The 15,386-nt window shown below is 60.3% G+C and overlaps 1 long non-coding RNA gene across 2 annotated transcripts in view; it reads right to left on the bottom strand.

The window, feature by feature from the left end:
* Window positions 1-2,937: 2,937 nt before the first annotated feature.
* Window positions 2,938-15,386, bottom strand: part of LOC128627823 (uncharacterized) — a 56,485-nt gene continuing 44,036 nt past the window's right edge. Inside the window, exons 1-3 of one of the 2 annotated variants that reach the window (XR_008392116.1) lie at window positions 6,720-6,810; window positions 4,550-4,729; window positions 2,938-4,345 (exon numbers count right to left, since the gene is read on the bottom strand). This is a non-coding gene — a long non-coding RNA (uncharacterized LOC128627823). Of the gene's footprint in view, window positions 4,346-4,549; window positions 4,730-6,719; window positions 6,811-15,386 lie in introns of those variants that run through there. The other variant, XR_008392115.1, reaches the window with a different exon arrangement.

The raw sequence follows: 15,386 nt of genomic DNA on the forward strand, positions 1-15,386 counted from the left end.
GGGGGGGACCCAGCCCCCGCCCAGGCCCCTGCCCAGGCCCCCCACACGGAACCACGACTCTGCAAGCGCAGGCCTGTGGTGCATTCCGGCCCTGACATGTGAGGGTTGCTTGTTAAAATTGCTGGCTGTCCGTGACCTCTACAAAGAGGTGGCCCAGGTGAGGACTGGGATGCGGGGAGGACAACTAGACTTCCGTCCTGGTCCTGAAACCTCTAGGCTTGGAGACAGCGTTGCCCCCAGTCAACTTCGTTTGCCCCATTTGAGCTATTTAATTTGGTTGTCACTGTCACAGTGATTAACCGGCCATGTGGGTGGGGATGGCCGGTGATCTGGTCCCTGGAGCCCCCAGGGCACCCACCAAGGGTGAGGCAGAAGTCCCAGCCAGGAAGGCATGAGAGCCAGGACCACCTGGCAGTGTCCATCTGTGCCAAAGCTGGGAACACAGCCCCCCAGAGTCCTGCGCCATCCACAACAAGAGGGCCACTCTCCATTTTAATGGGGTTGAAACATTAATCAGCCAGTCTGAGATTCAGAAAACAAGGGGCAGCCGCTCTGGGTCCTGGCCTCCTGCAGGGCAGGGGTCAGTGCCTCTGAAGCTCCTGACAGGCTGGGTGGGCCCTTTTTCAAAGCCCCAAGGGCATGAGAAGCCCACCGCCATCTTGGACAGCGTACAGGGTGGCCTAGGACACTGTAGGTGCCACCAGCAGCTTTTCCTCTTGTCACGTCTGCCTGGGGCCCTGCTTCCTGGCAGTGCTGATCTGTCCAGCAAGAAGCCCAGAGTCGCTCCCGATGTCCCACCCAGGTGCCCAATCTGAGAGCAGCGCTGGGCCCACAGCCCCGTATCTCCCGGCAGTGCCGGTGGCGAGTCTGGTTTGCACTGCCGGCCTGGCTGCCTCGTCCCTCCCAGCACCTGCCATCTTCAAGTAAGTGTGGCTCTGCGGCCAGACGGTCCCAGCCCATCCCAGGCTCGCCCTGAAGCCAGCCCGCCGTGGTTCCCAAGCCCAAACGCCGATCAGAGCCGCCTGGGGGGTCCGGAAAACAGCACACTCGGGGGGCCCACCCCAGACCCACAGAACCCACGTCTCACAGCGACTCCCGGGATCTCTTCGGGGAAGGCTTTCTGTGATGCTCGTGATGAGCCGAAGGAGGAACAGGTGGAGGGGACAGCCAAGCCCGTCCCCAGCCCCAGGTCCAGGCTTCCATGGGTCCCCCCCCACCCCATCCCCAGTCCCTCAGAGGCCTGGGCACGGACCATCCAAATCAAAAGTCGATTCGAGGATTAACAAACCACTGAATCAGCATCCAGTCAATTACAGCTCTGTCCTCGTGCCTTAGAGAAACTGTTGCTTGGGACTTCGGGCCAAGATGGAGGCGTAGATGGACACACTGTGCCTCCTCCCACAACCAAAAGAAGGACAACAACACATTTAAAAACAAAAAAATAACCAGAACTGCCAGAAAATCGAACTGTATGGAAGTCCCACAACCAAGGAGCTAAAGAAGAAACATTCATCCGGACTGGTAGGAGGGGTGGAGACGGGCAGCCGGGCAGAGAGGACTCTCAGCGAGGTGGCGGCTAGAGGACCCGGTCAAGGTGGCAGCTGGTAGACCAGGCGGTTTGTGTGCAGATAAACCGGGAGGAGCACCTGGGGAGCAAGACCGACCTCACACTCAGGGTCCCCGGTGGGGAAATAAAGCCTCAAACCTCTGACTGGAAAACACCTGTGGAGGGTGTGGCAGTGGGAAAAGCTCCCAGCCCCTCAGGAAAGTTTGTTGGAGAGACCCACAGGGTCCCAGAATGTACACAAGTCAACCCACCTGGGAATCAGCACCAGAAAGGCCCAACTTGCTTGTGGGAAGCGGGAGAAGTGATTGAAAGGCACAGAGAGCGGAGCAAGTGCCACTGTTCCCTCTCGGACCCCTCCCCCACACACAGTGTCACAACCTATGTGTGTTGCCCCACCCTGGGGAACACCTAAGGCTCTTCCCCTTACTACATAACAGGGGAGCTGAGATTAAAAAAAAAATGGTCCAAATGAAAGAAGAGATTAAAGCTCCAGAAAAAATACAACTAAGCAATGAAGAGATAGCAAACCTACCAGATGCAGAGTTCAAAACACTGGTAATCAGAATGCTCACAGAAATGGGTGAGTATGGTCACAAAATAGAGGAAAGAACAAAGGCTATAAAATGTGAAATAAAGGAAAATGTGCAGGGAACCAACAGTGAAGGGAAGGAAAGCAGGACTCAAATCAACAGTTTGGACCAGAAGAAAGAAATAAATGCTGAACCAGAACAGAATGAAGGAACAAGAGTCCAAAAATAATGAAACAGGCTTAGGAACCTCCAGGACAACTTTAAATGTTCCAACATCTAAATCATAGGGGTGCCAGAAGGAGAAGAGGAAGAGCAACAAATTGAAAACTTGTTTGAACAAATAATGAAGGAGAACTTCCCCAATCTGGCAAAGGAAATATACTTCCAGGAAGCCCAGAGAGTCCCAAAGAAGTTGGACCCAAGGAGGAACACACCAAGGCACATCATAATTATATTAGCCAAAATTAAAGATAAAGAGAATTCTTTCCTTAAAAGCAGAAAGAGAAAAAGAGTCACCTACAAAGGAGTTCCCATCAGACTGTCAGCTGATTTCTCAAAAGACACCTTATAGGCAAGAAGGGGCTGGAAAGAAGTATTCCAAGTCATGAAATCAAAAGACCTACAACCAAGATTGATCTATCCAGCAAAGCTTTCATTTAGAATAGCAGGGCAGATAAAGTGCTTCCCAGATCAGGTCAAGTTCATCTTCACCAAGCCCTTATTATATGAAATGTTAAAGGAACTTATCTAAGAAACAGAAGAAGATAAAAAATAGGAACAGTAAAATGACAACAAACAATTATCAACAACTGAACCTAAACAAAAACAAACTAAGGGAACAGCTAGATCAGGAGCAGAACCATAGAAATGGAGATCATGTGGAGGGTTAGCAGCAGGGAGGAGGAGGGAGGGGGAAAAGGTACAGGGAACAGGAAGCATAAATGGTAGGTAGACTATAAACAGGGGAGGTTAGTGTGGGAAATGTAGAAGCCAAAGAACTTATATGTAGGACCCATGGACATGAACTAAAGGGGGAGAATGCTAGAGGGTGGGGTGCAGGGCAGAGGGGAATAAAGGGGGGGAAATGGGACAACTGTAATAGCATAATCAATAAAATACACTTTAAAAAAACGAAAAGAAATTGCTGCTTGGTAATGGTGGTTCCCCAAACGGTGTCCCTGTCAGGAGGGACGTCCCCTCTCGTTCCACCAGCAGGCTCCCTGCAGAGCTGACTTCTAGTGGAAATGCCACAGGCCGGAAAAGCTTTGCGCAGAAAAGCGCTCCTTGCCAAATCGCAGACACGAGTCTTCGAGCACATCCAACCCCAGGAGCGTGACTGGTTCCTCAAACGGACACGAAGTGACCATTTTAAAAATGCCAGCTGCACAGACTCCAGGGATGAGGGAACTCGCACACCTCGAGCAGACAAACCCAAAGTGTGGACTTCCGCTGCTGGTCACAACCAAACCGAACGTCCTTGTGAAAACAAATAAATATGGACAAGGCTCAGAGGCCCCCTCGGTCAGCCCTCACGGCCAACAAAAGACAGAGGAACGCCCAGGGTCAGAGGCCTCGGAGTAGAAACCCGGAGATTCACTGCGGGCCGGCCGGGAGCCGGGGCAGCCTCTCAGGGGCAGAGCTCCAGCGCGACCTGTGTCTCAGGCACGCAGGTGGGTCCGGGGGCGCCGTGGAGCAGGTAGAAAGAGTGAAGACGCAGAAAACGCCTGGCAGGCACGGGATGTGGTGACCACAGCAAAGCGCCCACGTGGACGGAGTACCTGGGGGAGGGCCAAGAATCGTGGCTCGCAGGAAGCCTCCCACCCATCCCAGAGAAACCCCAAGGCCAGAATAAAGCCTAGAAACAGACACATAACAGGACAAGACCGAGTCCGTCAGGGCCACGTCTAAAATCAGACTTACAAGACTTTACCAACACCCAGCCAAGTCCCGAACCACCACAAGGCTGTAAAGTACCAAACCCGTCCAGACTGCCTCCTACGAAAGCCCCGATGCTACGGCCTGTATCACACAAACTAGGCTAACTTGTGAGTCTTCCTGCAGTTGTGAGACACCCGTCTGCTGAGGAAGGGAAGTGCCGTCCCAGGACCTGTGTGGATGGGGTCAGCCCGGGGTTGGGGGAACTGCAGGGGCCCCTCCTCACGGCTCCCGAGTCAGGGACCCCAGCGGTCACAGGAGATGCTCCATAGCCCGCCTCCCCGGCTCTGCTCTCTTTCAAAGTCGTGTTTACCTGTGAACATAACATACACACAAAAGTGTATAATAGGAATGTGCCCACGTAAGGTTTCTATCCTCATGTGGCCCCCACTCAGGAGGAGAAGGAGCACAGTGCCAGCCCCCAAGTCCCGCCGTGGCCCTTCCCCTCCCCGCCCACCGCCCCACCCTGTCTGCTCCCAAACGCCATCATTGCTTTCCCGACTAGTCATGCACTAACCTCCGCAGGCCACTGGAAAGCCGCTCTGTGTGTGTGGGGGGGGCCAGCATCACATGCCCTTGACTCTCGCTTCTTCGGTGCCCCCGCCCTGCGTGTGGCTGCCCACAGGGTGCACGGGGGACAGAGGGGTGGCCGCTGAAGTGCGTGGGTTTCTTCTGAGGTGGTGGAGACACCCTACAACTGGAACGAGGGGGCGGGTGGGAGCTCTGTGCGTGCGCTCCACACGTGCGAGTGTGCGGTTTTACGCAACGTGAACTGGATCTCAGTGAGGCTGTTTTAGTTTTTAAATAGCTCTTTTTAAAGATTTTCTTTATCTACTTTTAGAGCAGGGAAGAGAGGGAGGGAAACATCAGTGCGTGGTTGCCTCTCACATGCTCCCTACTGGGGACCTGGCCTGCAACCCAGGCGTGTGCCCTGACTGGGAATCGAACTGACGACCCTTTGGTTCCCAGGCTGGCACTCAGTCCGCTGAGCCACAGCAGCCAGGGCTCAGTACGACTGTTGAAGAAAGGGAGAGGGAGTGCTGGGAAGAAGGTGGCCGCTCTGGCCTGTGGCTCCTTAGACAGGGGGGAGGAGTGACCCTGGGGACCGGAAGGAAGTGCCTCCTGCCTCCTGCTCTGGGTTTGGGAGACCCCAGCGTTCTGCTCCACCCAGTGGTTCTCGCTCGTTGCCCGTCCTTCCCTACGCCCAGTTCTCCTCCCCAGCCCGTCAGCCCCTTCTCTGCCCGGCCCCCGGGCTGGTGCCCACCCCCCACCCCCCGGCTTGGAGAGGGGAGATGAAACCCAGCTCTGGGTGGCCTGGAGGTCACGGGGCCACGCAGTCCCCAGGGCTCCGTGGGAAGCATCCCTCACCCGCAGGCCCATTTCAATTTCCTGGGGATAATAACCCCACTCAGAGCAGCACCTGCCAGGCCCCCCGAAGACAGATGACCGCCGTTTGCAGGGGAGTAGCCCGCGTCAGAGTAAATTGGAATTCATGTCTCAGGAGGCAGGTGGTCTGCTCGCAGCCCCCTGCCGCCCTCGGCCGGAGGACTCGGCCCCGCGCAGACTCACGAGACAGTGCTCCACGGGAGGACCCCGCTCGCCTGCGTCCTGTGTTAACACCTTAAGCGCGAGCCTGGAAGCCCCAGAGCACGGGGAGAGAGCACCCTGTGCTGCCGTCCTCCCCCCGGGCAGCGCAGGCAAGAGGTCAGTGTCACCTTCTGGAAACTCAGGGAAAAAAATGTCAGGAAGTAGGGGTTCGTGGGTATGTGTGCATGCGTGTGTGTGCGTGTGTGTGTGGTGGCTTTGGGTCAGGTGCATTTCTAAAGCTTGTGGACAGACTGCAGAAGTGCAGACACGCTCTCTGCCCAGGAAAACCAGTCCCAGCCCCGTCTACCAGTCTTTGGTCATAGTCCGCTCCCCTCTGGTCTCACGGACACGCCGCTGCCCCCTGGCAGGCGTGTGGCGAGACTGGGCTGGGACAGGCATGGAGAAGGCACACACGGGGACCGCCACCAGGTTGAACGCACACGGTCTCGCCTGGGGCTCCGCACTCCAAGCTGTGGCACAAACAGTCACTCTGCGTGAAAGGGTGGACGCGGCTGCCCACGACACTGGCTCACAGCAGCGGGCTTCATCTTTTTTTTATAATTTAATTTTTTTAACTTTTTTTTTTAAGACAGAGGGGAAGGGAGGGAGAAAGTGAGGGAGGTTAACATCAAGGTGCAGTTGCCTCTCACATGCCCCCCACTGGGGACCTGGCCTGCAACCCAGGCATGTGCCCTGACTGGGAATCGAACTGGCTCAATCCACCGAGCCACGCCAGCCAGGCTGGGCTTCATCTTTAACCTCACGTCAGGGCAGGACCGGCCCTGCTGAAGCGTGCTCGGGTGCGGGTGGGATGCCTAAAACTAATCACAGACGTGCATTGCCACGGGAGGACGACTGGGTGGAAGGAAAGACTTACTGCATGTGAGCACCTTCTCCTACCCTCCCCCACTCCCGGGCTTCACCTGCTGTACCAGGTTCTCTGCCCAGTGGAGGGGACACAGGGCCTGGACACCCAGAGCTTCCTTCCATCCTCCCAGCACCCCTACTCCCTGTCATCCCAGTGACAAAAGACGGCTGAGGGCAAGTGGGCAGGTTTGCAGGCTCATGCAAGCCTGGTCCCTGCTGGGGTTCCTTCTCACCTTTTACAGAGGCCAGCTCTCTGGCAGGCAGGGAAACCCAGCCACGGTCGAAGGGGAGTCAGTACCATTCTGCTCTGTGTCTGGGGAGAGGAGAGAGCACGACCCAGCAACTGCAAGTGAAGAATCCCAGGGAAGCCTCTGATTGGCTGGGTACTAGCCAATCATCATGATGAAGGGAAATGGGGGTTGTACTGCTGGACCAGCACAGGGGAGCAAGGCTCAAGCAGGCTGACCAACAGGTTCCTTCTGCCTGGAACTGTCCCCATATCAGCAATTTCCATGTCCCAGAAACCCGTTAGTCCTTTGCAAACCAGATGGTGGGTCACTAAAAGTCAAGGCTCCATCTGGAAATTTCCAAGTTGAGTGAGTCGGGTGAGGAAGTTACAGGCTGTGTCTCCCGCATTTCGTTTGGGTGGTTTCCCCACACAGCGCCGTAAGAAGAGACACTTTGGAAGGGAACGCCAAGAATGAGGTGAAACAGAACCGGGGGTGGCCTGTGGCTTGTCTGAAGCATGCGAACCCCACCCGAGTTCACAGTTAAACAGGAACCGCCTCGTGGGAACCAGAGCCCCTGCTGGCCTGGCCTCTCAAGGACCTCCTCTATCAAGGACGGCTGGCCCCAAGCAGCTCAGCTGACATTTGGGGTCACACATGCTTCAATGTTGGCCACCGCAGGGTCCCCACTCCAACACGAACTCCTAAGGGATGTGGGGAAGCGGTCACAACAGCCCCCCGCCCAGTGGATGTTGTCCCAGGTCCAGGGCAGCCCAGACGTCTGGACGCTTCAGCTCCTCCCCCGCAGGAACAGGACCCAGAGGCCCCCCACCTCCCCTTGACCTGTGCAGACGGCAAGGAGAGGACATCTCGGCTGCCCTGGTCCCTGGGAGCTTGTCCATGGCAGGAGTGGCCCTGGAGGTCAGCTGGGCACGCTTTCGGACACCAGGGGCTGCAGAAAGGAGCCCCCCCCACATCAACCTTCCACAGGTAGGTGTCAACCCCGCGACGGAAGACGTGGCAGGAGGAGCTACCCCTGCGTGCCCAGTACCAATAACCTCACCATCTCCTCGTCTCTAAAGCTGGGTGGGGGGAGGGGCCTGAGGCGATGGAAGGGCTCCGACTGCAGCTTTGCAGGAGGAAGACCCTGGTTTTCCAGATCCCGGCGCTGTCCCCCCACCCAGCGTCCCCAAGGGGCACTCTCCTGGGAGGCTCAGATTTCAAATTAGTTTTGCTTCCTCCAGCGAGATCTCTCTGGTTTGGCTCAGCTCAGGGGATGCCAGAGATCACTTGATTAAAATAATTCACGTCCCCTCTTAACGATCGCTGAGCTTAACCTTCCCGGAAAGGCCCCCCGACTTTGGAAGGCGCACCGCTACTCACTGGGGGGGGATGAGGAGGGATGTCCCCAGGCCCAGGCTGATGCCCCCTCTCCTTTGACTAGGGGAGCAGGGTCTGCAGGGGGCGTTCGGGGTTCTGGGACTCTGCCCGGGCCCGTCCTCCAGTGTGAGCTGGGCATGTTGCCGGTGCTCCCGGTGGGTGTGGTCCCGGAGGGCCCTCCCCGTGGTCTCCCTGGTCTCTGCCTCTCTGGCCTCCAACCGGACAACAAGACACCAGAGAGGGGCGGGGCCCCAGAAGTTCCCCGGGTGATGTGGGACGTCCACCGGCACAAACGGGGACTGTCCCCATACGCTCTGTGGGCCCTTCTGGCCTGCAGATCACGTGGTGGGAGGTCACTCACTTGTCAGCGACAGTGTGAGGACTTTGGCCACAGGTACCTGGGACAGCCCCAGACAGGAAAGAGTGGGGGCCTCAGGAAACGTCAACAGGGACAGCTCACCCCCCACCAATTCCCCTTGGGACCACCTGTAGGAGTTAGTGGGAACTCCACACTGAGACAAGGGGGTTCCATCCACTGACCCCTCCTTTGGAACAGGTTTCCAGAGGGGCAGAGCACACCCAGCTGCTGGCCAGGGAGGAGACGGTTTCCACCCCCCCACAGCAGCCTGAGAGCCTGGGTCCCCCCAGGCACCGCCCCCATCGGGGCCAGGAGGCCGCGGCGTCTGAGGGGCTTTGCTCCGTCCGCCCCTCACGCTTCCCCGTGTGGCGCACAGCGTCCATCTCTGCCCAGAGTCTGCCGCCGGCCCTAAGGGGCCCCGTCCCTCCTGAGGGGGTCGAGCAAGCTCACTGGGTTGCCCGTCGGTAATTAAGTCCCCACACAGCTGTGGGGCAGATGTCCTGGGACGATCGGTCTCGGGAGTGGGAGGGTACTTCTCAGGGGCAAGGTTCTTCCTGGCTGACCGTCGATCATCTCTGCACCCCCACCCCCGCCCGCCGAGCCGGAAGTGCCAGGTGCAGGGAAACTGAGTCAGGCGTGCCCCCCTGCCCCGTCCTCTGGTGCAGACTAGGAGGAGCTAAGTGAGACCCATGGGGTCGCCTCCTGCACGAAGCCTCTGGTGGCAGCTCCAGCCTCATCGGGCCGGGTCACCTCGAGCCATGCCCCACGTCCGGTGGCCGCTCGAGGCCTCGGACACCGAGCAGACAAAGCCCAGTCCGCTCGGTTCCAGCACCTTCCTTCCCGGGGGTGGGGGGTGGGGGGTGGGGGAGACAGACGGTGGTCCATGAGACACGGCCTGGTTGGCATCCCCACGGTGGTGGCAGTGTGAGGCTGTAAATAATATTCTCTCAGTGCTCAGGACAGGATTATTATTATTCACCCCCTAGTTCTTGGATCCCTGAGAACTGCCAGGGTCCCCTCCCTCCATTCCCTTGATGACTGAGCAGCCGGACACCAGCAGGTCTGACCAGTGGATACCAACACAGCCCATCCTCCAGTCCCCAAGGTCCCCCACACGGCCCCTGGTCCAGGCCCGCAGCAGGAGGGCCTTCCCCAGCGGACGTCCGACCTTTGCTCTGAGAGTCCCGGCCTCCGTTCTGGTGTTAAGAGGCCATTGACAAACGGAAGGACAGTTGGAAATACCGCCCTGGACATGTTCCTGGGCCATGAGTTTAAGTGGGTCACACGAGCAGATGTGCAGGGCACTGTCGCTGGCTGGACCTGTCACGGTGGGTGGGCCACGGCTCAGCGGCCTGTCCCGCAGGCAGGGCCTGGCCTGGGTGGTCTGAAGGGCGGGGCCGGTTCTCTGAACTGCATGGGGGTCCTCGTGCGATTCTTTCAGTGGCTGAGCTGGCTGGCTGCAGACAACGTCACCACCCTGCTGGGGACCGCCACGCACCACAGAGCTTCTTTGTTGTCCTCGGCAACGGGGACAGGGTCTCACTGTGTAGGGCCGAGACTGGCTGGCAGCTTTGATCAGAGAGCAGAGCCGCCAGGAGATGGATCTAAAGAGCTGATTACAGGGACCGGCCTGATGCAGTGGCTGGAGCCAGTGGCACGGTCCACGGGAGGCTGTCGCTCCTGAGCCTGCAGCGGAGCCTGATGCCAGCAGGGCGGCCAGCCGGTCGGGAAAGAGGGGCCGTGGGAGCTGCTGGGGCACAGCTTTGCTCCTCAGCCGCAGCTCCCACAGAGCACCCTGCCGGAGCAGCCCCGCCCCCTCATCGGGGGCATGCCCAGCCCAGGAGATGCAGACCCCGGGACGGAGCCCGGGGGACACGGCAGCTGCCACCCACACCCGCAAGACACACCAGCAGACAGGTGACAGTGGGCCTGAACTGCCACCACACCTGGGACTGACCCAGGGCCCAGTGCTGGAAGGGCAGTTCTGGGCATCAACGTGGCCCGGGCGGATCACTGACGGAACCCCACCACAGCCGGGCATGGGCTGACTCAGAACGGCAGGAAGCTCGTCTCCCCTTAGACACTGTGTCGGCCTCGCACAGCCGTGGGAGCTTCCAGGCTCCCGGTCACCCCCTCAGAGGGTCCGTCCTGCCCCCTGCAGGTCGGCGTGTCTGACACCGGAGCCCCACCCCCGGGTCCAGCTCGGCTCGGTGCTCCCCTCGACGTCGCCGACCCTCACTTCTCCCTCCGCATAACGGGAGCCTGAGCTCGGGTCTGCCGCCACCTCGAGGGCTCATCGGAGGAACGGCCAGTGGGGGCCTGGGAAGGACGGCGCTGCCAGCCACGGTCGGCACGGTCGGCATGGCACAGCACGGCACTGGGCACTTTCTACAGCTGTGACGAGGCCATCGTCCCCTTCCCAGGCAGGGACACTGAGGCCCAGACAAGTCAAGTCCCTTACCCCTGATCGGGCAGAGGTGGCTGAGCTCAGAGCCGGCCCCCAGGGTCGTCAGCCCCGGTGTGGGGAGCAGCTGGCACAGCAGATGGGCCCCGCCACTCAAGGGCGTCTCAGGCATGAGTCATGTGCAAAAACCCGCACCTCGCTGTCTCACATGTGTGTGCACACACCCCATGGTCTCATGCACATGCACATGCAATCACACCTCCCAGCCTCACACATGTGTGTATGTGCACACACATCCCATGATCTCAGGTGTGTGCACACCCACACCCTCACACATGTGCATGTACACACACCCCATGGTCCACACCTGTGTGCATATCCTGTGGTTTCACGTGTGTTTGCACATGCCCACAGTGCACATGTGCATCTATGCCATGATCTCACACGTGTGCATACACCCCACAGCCTCACACACAAGCACTGCACATGCCCACAGTCTCACATGCTTGCACACACATCCCATGGTCTCACACACATGTACTACACAGAGTCTCACATTCTTACACACACCCCACAGCCCTGCACACGCGTACATGTGCGTGCACTCCATGGTCTCACACATGTGCACATATATCCCACAGCCTCACACACATGTACTGCACACACCCAGTCTCACATGCTTGCACACACATCCCGTGGTCTCACACACACGCACTGCACACACCCACAGGCTCAGACATGCGCACCACACTCTCCCTCTGACTCATCCTGGGGCACAACTCCCCCCTCCGGTGCCTGAACTAGAGGGAGGAGCGGTCTGTGCGCGGCCCTCCTGCTGAGAACGGCGCTCTGCATGGGGGTGGTTGGCCGCCCAGCGCCAAGTGCCGGCGGTGAGAGGGAACAGGCCGCTGTGTCAGGTGTGGGAATAAAATGAGACCCAGTGAGTCAGCTTTAGAGACAGACCGGGGTCCTGGGTGCTGGACATGCGGCCAGGCCACAGGGGTGTGCTCACCGGGACCGGTGACAGGGCCCCCCTCGGATCCTCCCGACCTCACCCCCTCTTATCTACCAGCCCTGCCGTGGCCGGCACGCTCCTCCGCAGGGCCCTCCGCCTTGGTCTGCTTGGCGGCGGTCACGAGCTCCGGGACGGCGGTCTGGACAGCGGACACTCATGGTCTCGCGTCCGGAGGCTGGGCGCCCGAGACCCAGGCCCGGGCAGGGCCGGCTCCTCCTGGCTCTCCCCTGGGCATGCAGACGGCCGACCTGTCCCTGTGTCCTCACAAAGCTGTCTTCCCTCTGCTCTGTCTGCGTCCAAATTCTCCCTTTCGTGGGGGACATCGGTCATGCTGGTAGAGGCACTCCCGCTTAGCCTGGCTTTAGTGACCTGTCGTGAAGACCCAGTGTCCACGCACGGCTGCACTCCGTGGTCCTGGGGGTCAGGACGACAGAGGGTTGGGGGACACCGCTCAGCCACAACACTGCCCTCGGCCCTGCTCCCCTCCTTCTCACAGAAACCGTGCCCACGCCTGCTGTGTGCTGAGCGGGCCCAGGGGACATTGGGACAGAGCGTGGCTGAGGCATAGCAGGGGCAGATCGACCCCACCCCGAGCACAAGGCTGCCCCGGGGGACCACCCCTCAGGACAGGTGTGGAGTAGGCTCCTCGTGTGTCCATTTATTCAAAACAGAGGCCCCAGGCAAGTGCCAAGCAGGGCCATCGACCTCCTGGGGCACCCCCGGTCCGGGAAGGCGGGGACGGCCCCGGGAACTGAGAGCAGGGTCGGACTCGAACGCATCCAGGAGGCCACCCCCTGCCCGGTCTCTGGCCCGTGGTTCCCTGAACCTGGACCAGGTCTGTGCCGGGCCCAGTGAGAGCCCTTGGCAGGTCCTGCGGGGGACTGAGGGAACGCAGGCAGGAAGGCGCCTCTCTCTGGTCAAGTCTGCTGGGCCAACACGCGTGGCCCTCATGGCTGGGGGGATGCGGTGTGTGGAGGTAACCGCTGACCGAAAGCCTCGTCCCTCCGAGGACGGACTCCGTGAGGAGCAGGCGGGGAACTGGGGAAGCGGCTGCGGGGCCGTCCCACGCCCGAGGCCGCCTGTCTCCGAGCCTCAGGCTCTGCTCCCGCTGCCCGCACCCCCTGCAGCTCCCGGAGGCGGAGGTGGTTCCCGGGCCCTTCCAGGGCGGGAAGCAGCTCTTTGCTCGGTGAGAAGAGCCGGTCCGAACGGACTGGGAACCATGAAAATGACGTTCATGGAGCCAGACGGCGCGTGCTCCCTGCCACGGGACTGCCCGCTGGCTCATGGGAGGCCACTCGGGGGTCCCAACGCAACCAGATGGACGAGCTGAGCTCAGTGCGCTGAGGCCTCGGCTGGTGAAGAACTGCTTTTCCACGCACATCTTTCACTCCCCACCCAGCGTGGGCTCCAGGTCAGCCCTGCCCCGCGGTCACCGGCCAGGACTCGGTGAGCAGTGGGACCAGAGGTCTGGGCGGGTCCCCACCGCCAGGGGACCCGGGCCGTGTCCTTGTCTGGGAGAGGAGGAGGCTGTGGGCAGTCTCGGGGGCTCTAGAGAGGCCCCATGAGGACAGATCGGGGGGACAGCTGCGGAGCCCGACACACTGACTTGAAAGTGGCCGCTGTGCCCAGTGCGTCCCAGCTCAGGAAGGGCAGCAAAGGGTCGTCCACTGGTGAAGGGCAACGGGGTACAGGCCCCCCCTCCCTGAGCCACAGCCCACGTCCGAGCCTCGGAGGTGTCAGCCAGAAGATCGGGGACCGCACGGGGCCTCTCTCAGAGCCCCCTTGAGAGGATGGGGAAGGCGCCGATGCGACCCAGCCGAGTGTCCCCACCTGGGGGATGCCGGAGGGGACAGCAGAGCTCCATGCTAGCCTTTCCCAGCAAGCACGCCGCCGTTCAGTCCTCCACGTGCAACGGCAAACTGAACCTCGGACTCCCTGGGCTCGTCCCAGCTGCCCGAAGTGAGACTTCCTCCTGATGGCCGAGGCTCCTCTCCCCAGCTCCCAACTCCCCTGCAGTTATAAAAAGCGTGTCTGTGGGCAGGCACCGGGCCCGGCGTGGGCAGCTGCTGACAGCTTCCCGGAGTGGGGGACGGTGACGGCAGAGCGACCAGCCCCGCAGCGGGACCGCGCTCCCTGCGCCCACCCCCCCAACCAGGCTGCTCAGATGAACCTGTCGTTTGGCTGCTTGTGGGAGGAAGGGCTGCCGGGAGGAACCTTATTTTTGCTAGTTCTGCTTTCTCGGTATTTTAAGGTTCTGCAGTGTCAAATTCTGATTCCTTTTTCTTACAAGTGAAAAAGACACCCCTGGGACGATCCTCTGTTACTCGACCTCAGAGGGCAGACTTCTAAACAAGCCAGCATTTGCTCCCCCTGGACAGGACATGAGAGGGGAGAGGACAAAACCCAGATTTGGGCAGAACATCAGAGCCTGACTGGTCCCCTCCCTCGTCCCCTCCCTCGTCCCCTCGTCCCCTCGTCCGACCTCCCTGAGGTAGGAGGGATGAGGCTGCATTCCAGCCCCAGAGCCGCCGGCCTGCTGTGCGGGGCTGCAGCCCACCCTCCTGCTGCGCCTTGCCCGAGTTCACTGTCCTGTCTGCCTCGGCCAGGCCGACCAGACCAGACGGGATCTGGCTCGGAACAGGGGCTGTGCACTTACCAGCTTCTGCTCAGTGACCGACGGGACACTCACTCGCCTTTGTACGAAAAGACCAAGTTGAGGGAAGTGCCGGAAGCTGGGCGACCAGGACCACTGGAGGGGCGGGGGGGTGGGTAACGGCACTGCCCTGCGCCCCCCACCCCTCGGCCCTGTGAAGGCTTCTCCAACCATCGCCCCACACCCCCTGCCGTCAGCGCCCCTGGGTGCTCTCTGCCAGGCCTGGCTCTCCCCGGCGGCGGCGACTGCTGGCGGCCCTCCAGCCTCAGCTGACCAAGATTCTGGGGGCAGGTGTGGGCTGGGCCTGCTCTGAACCCACCTGTACCCACTGATTGAGAAGGAACGAACAAACGAACAAACAGCGTGTCCTGAGGGTTGCCTCACCCAGGGCCCTGACAACAGGCCGGGCGTCCGTTCAGTCCTGGCCGGGCCACCCTGAGGTCACAGGGCCTGGGGGGGGGGCATCCCCGGCCATCAGCCCCATCACCCCACATTCCTAATGAGGTGATGCTGAGCCGCACACAGCGTCTGTCTGATCAAACTGAAGTTCGGTTCCTCACGGAGACGCCGAAAGCGCCCTCAGCTCTTGGCCACTGGGCACGGGCCCGTGGCTCCGGGGGTCTGGGCGGCTTGGCCTGGTGCCTTTGACCCCGACGCCCTGCACACTGACCTTCCGTGCGGCCCAGGGGCGCTCTCTCCCCCACTCTCCCGACCCTCAGCGGGGAGGGCCGGCCCTCGGCGGTTCCGGAGCAGCCCTGGCAACAACTGGAGGACCCCAGGCAGGACCGTTTATCAAACAATTAACGGTGTCGGCAGGGCCATTATTTAAATGGCCAGCCACACGTGTAATCAATCCTTAATGA

The sequence above is a fragment of the Artibeus jamaicensis genome, unplaced genomic scaffold (genome assembly GCF_021234435.1).
Source record: "Artibeus jamaicensis isolate MK-2021 breed Jamaican fruit bat unplaced genomic scaffold, CSHL_Jam_final contig_471, whole genome shotgun sequence".
Classification (NCBI taxonomy): domain Eukaryota; kingdom Metazoa; phylum Chordata; class Mammalia; order Chiroptera; family Phyllostomidae; genus Artibeus; species Artibeus jamaicensis.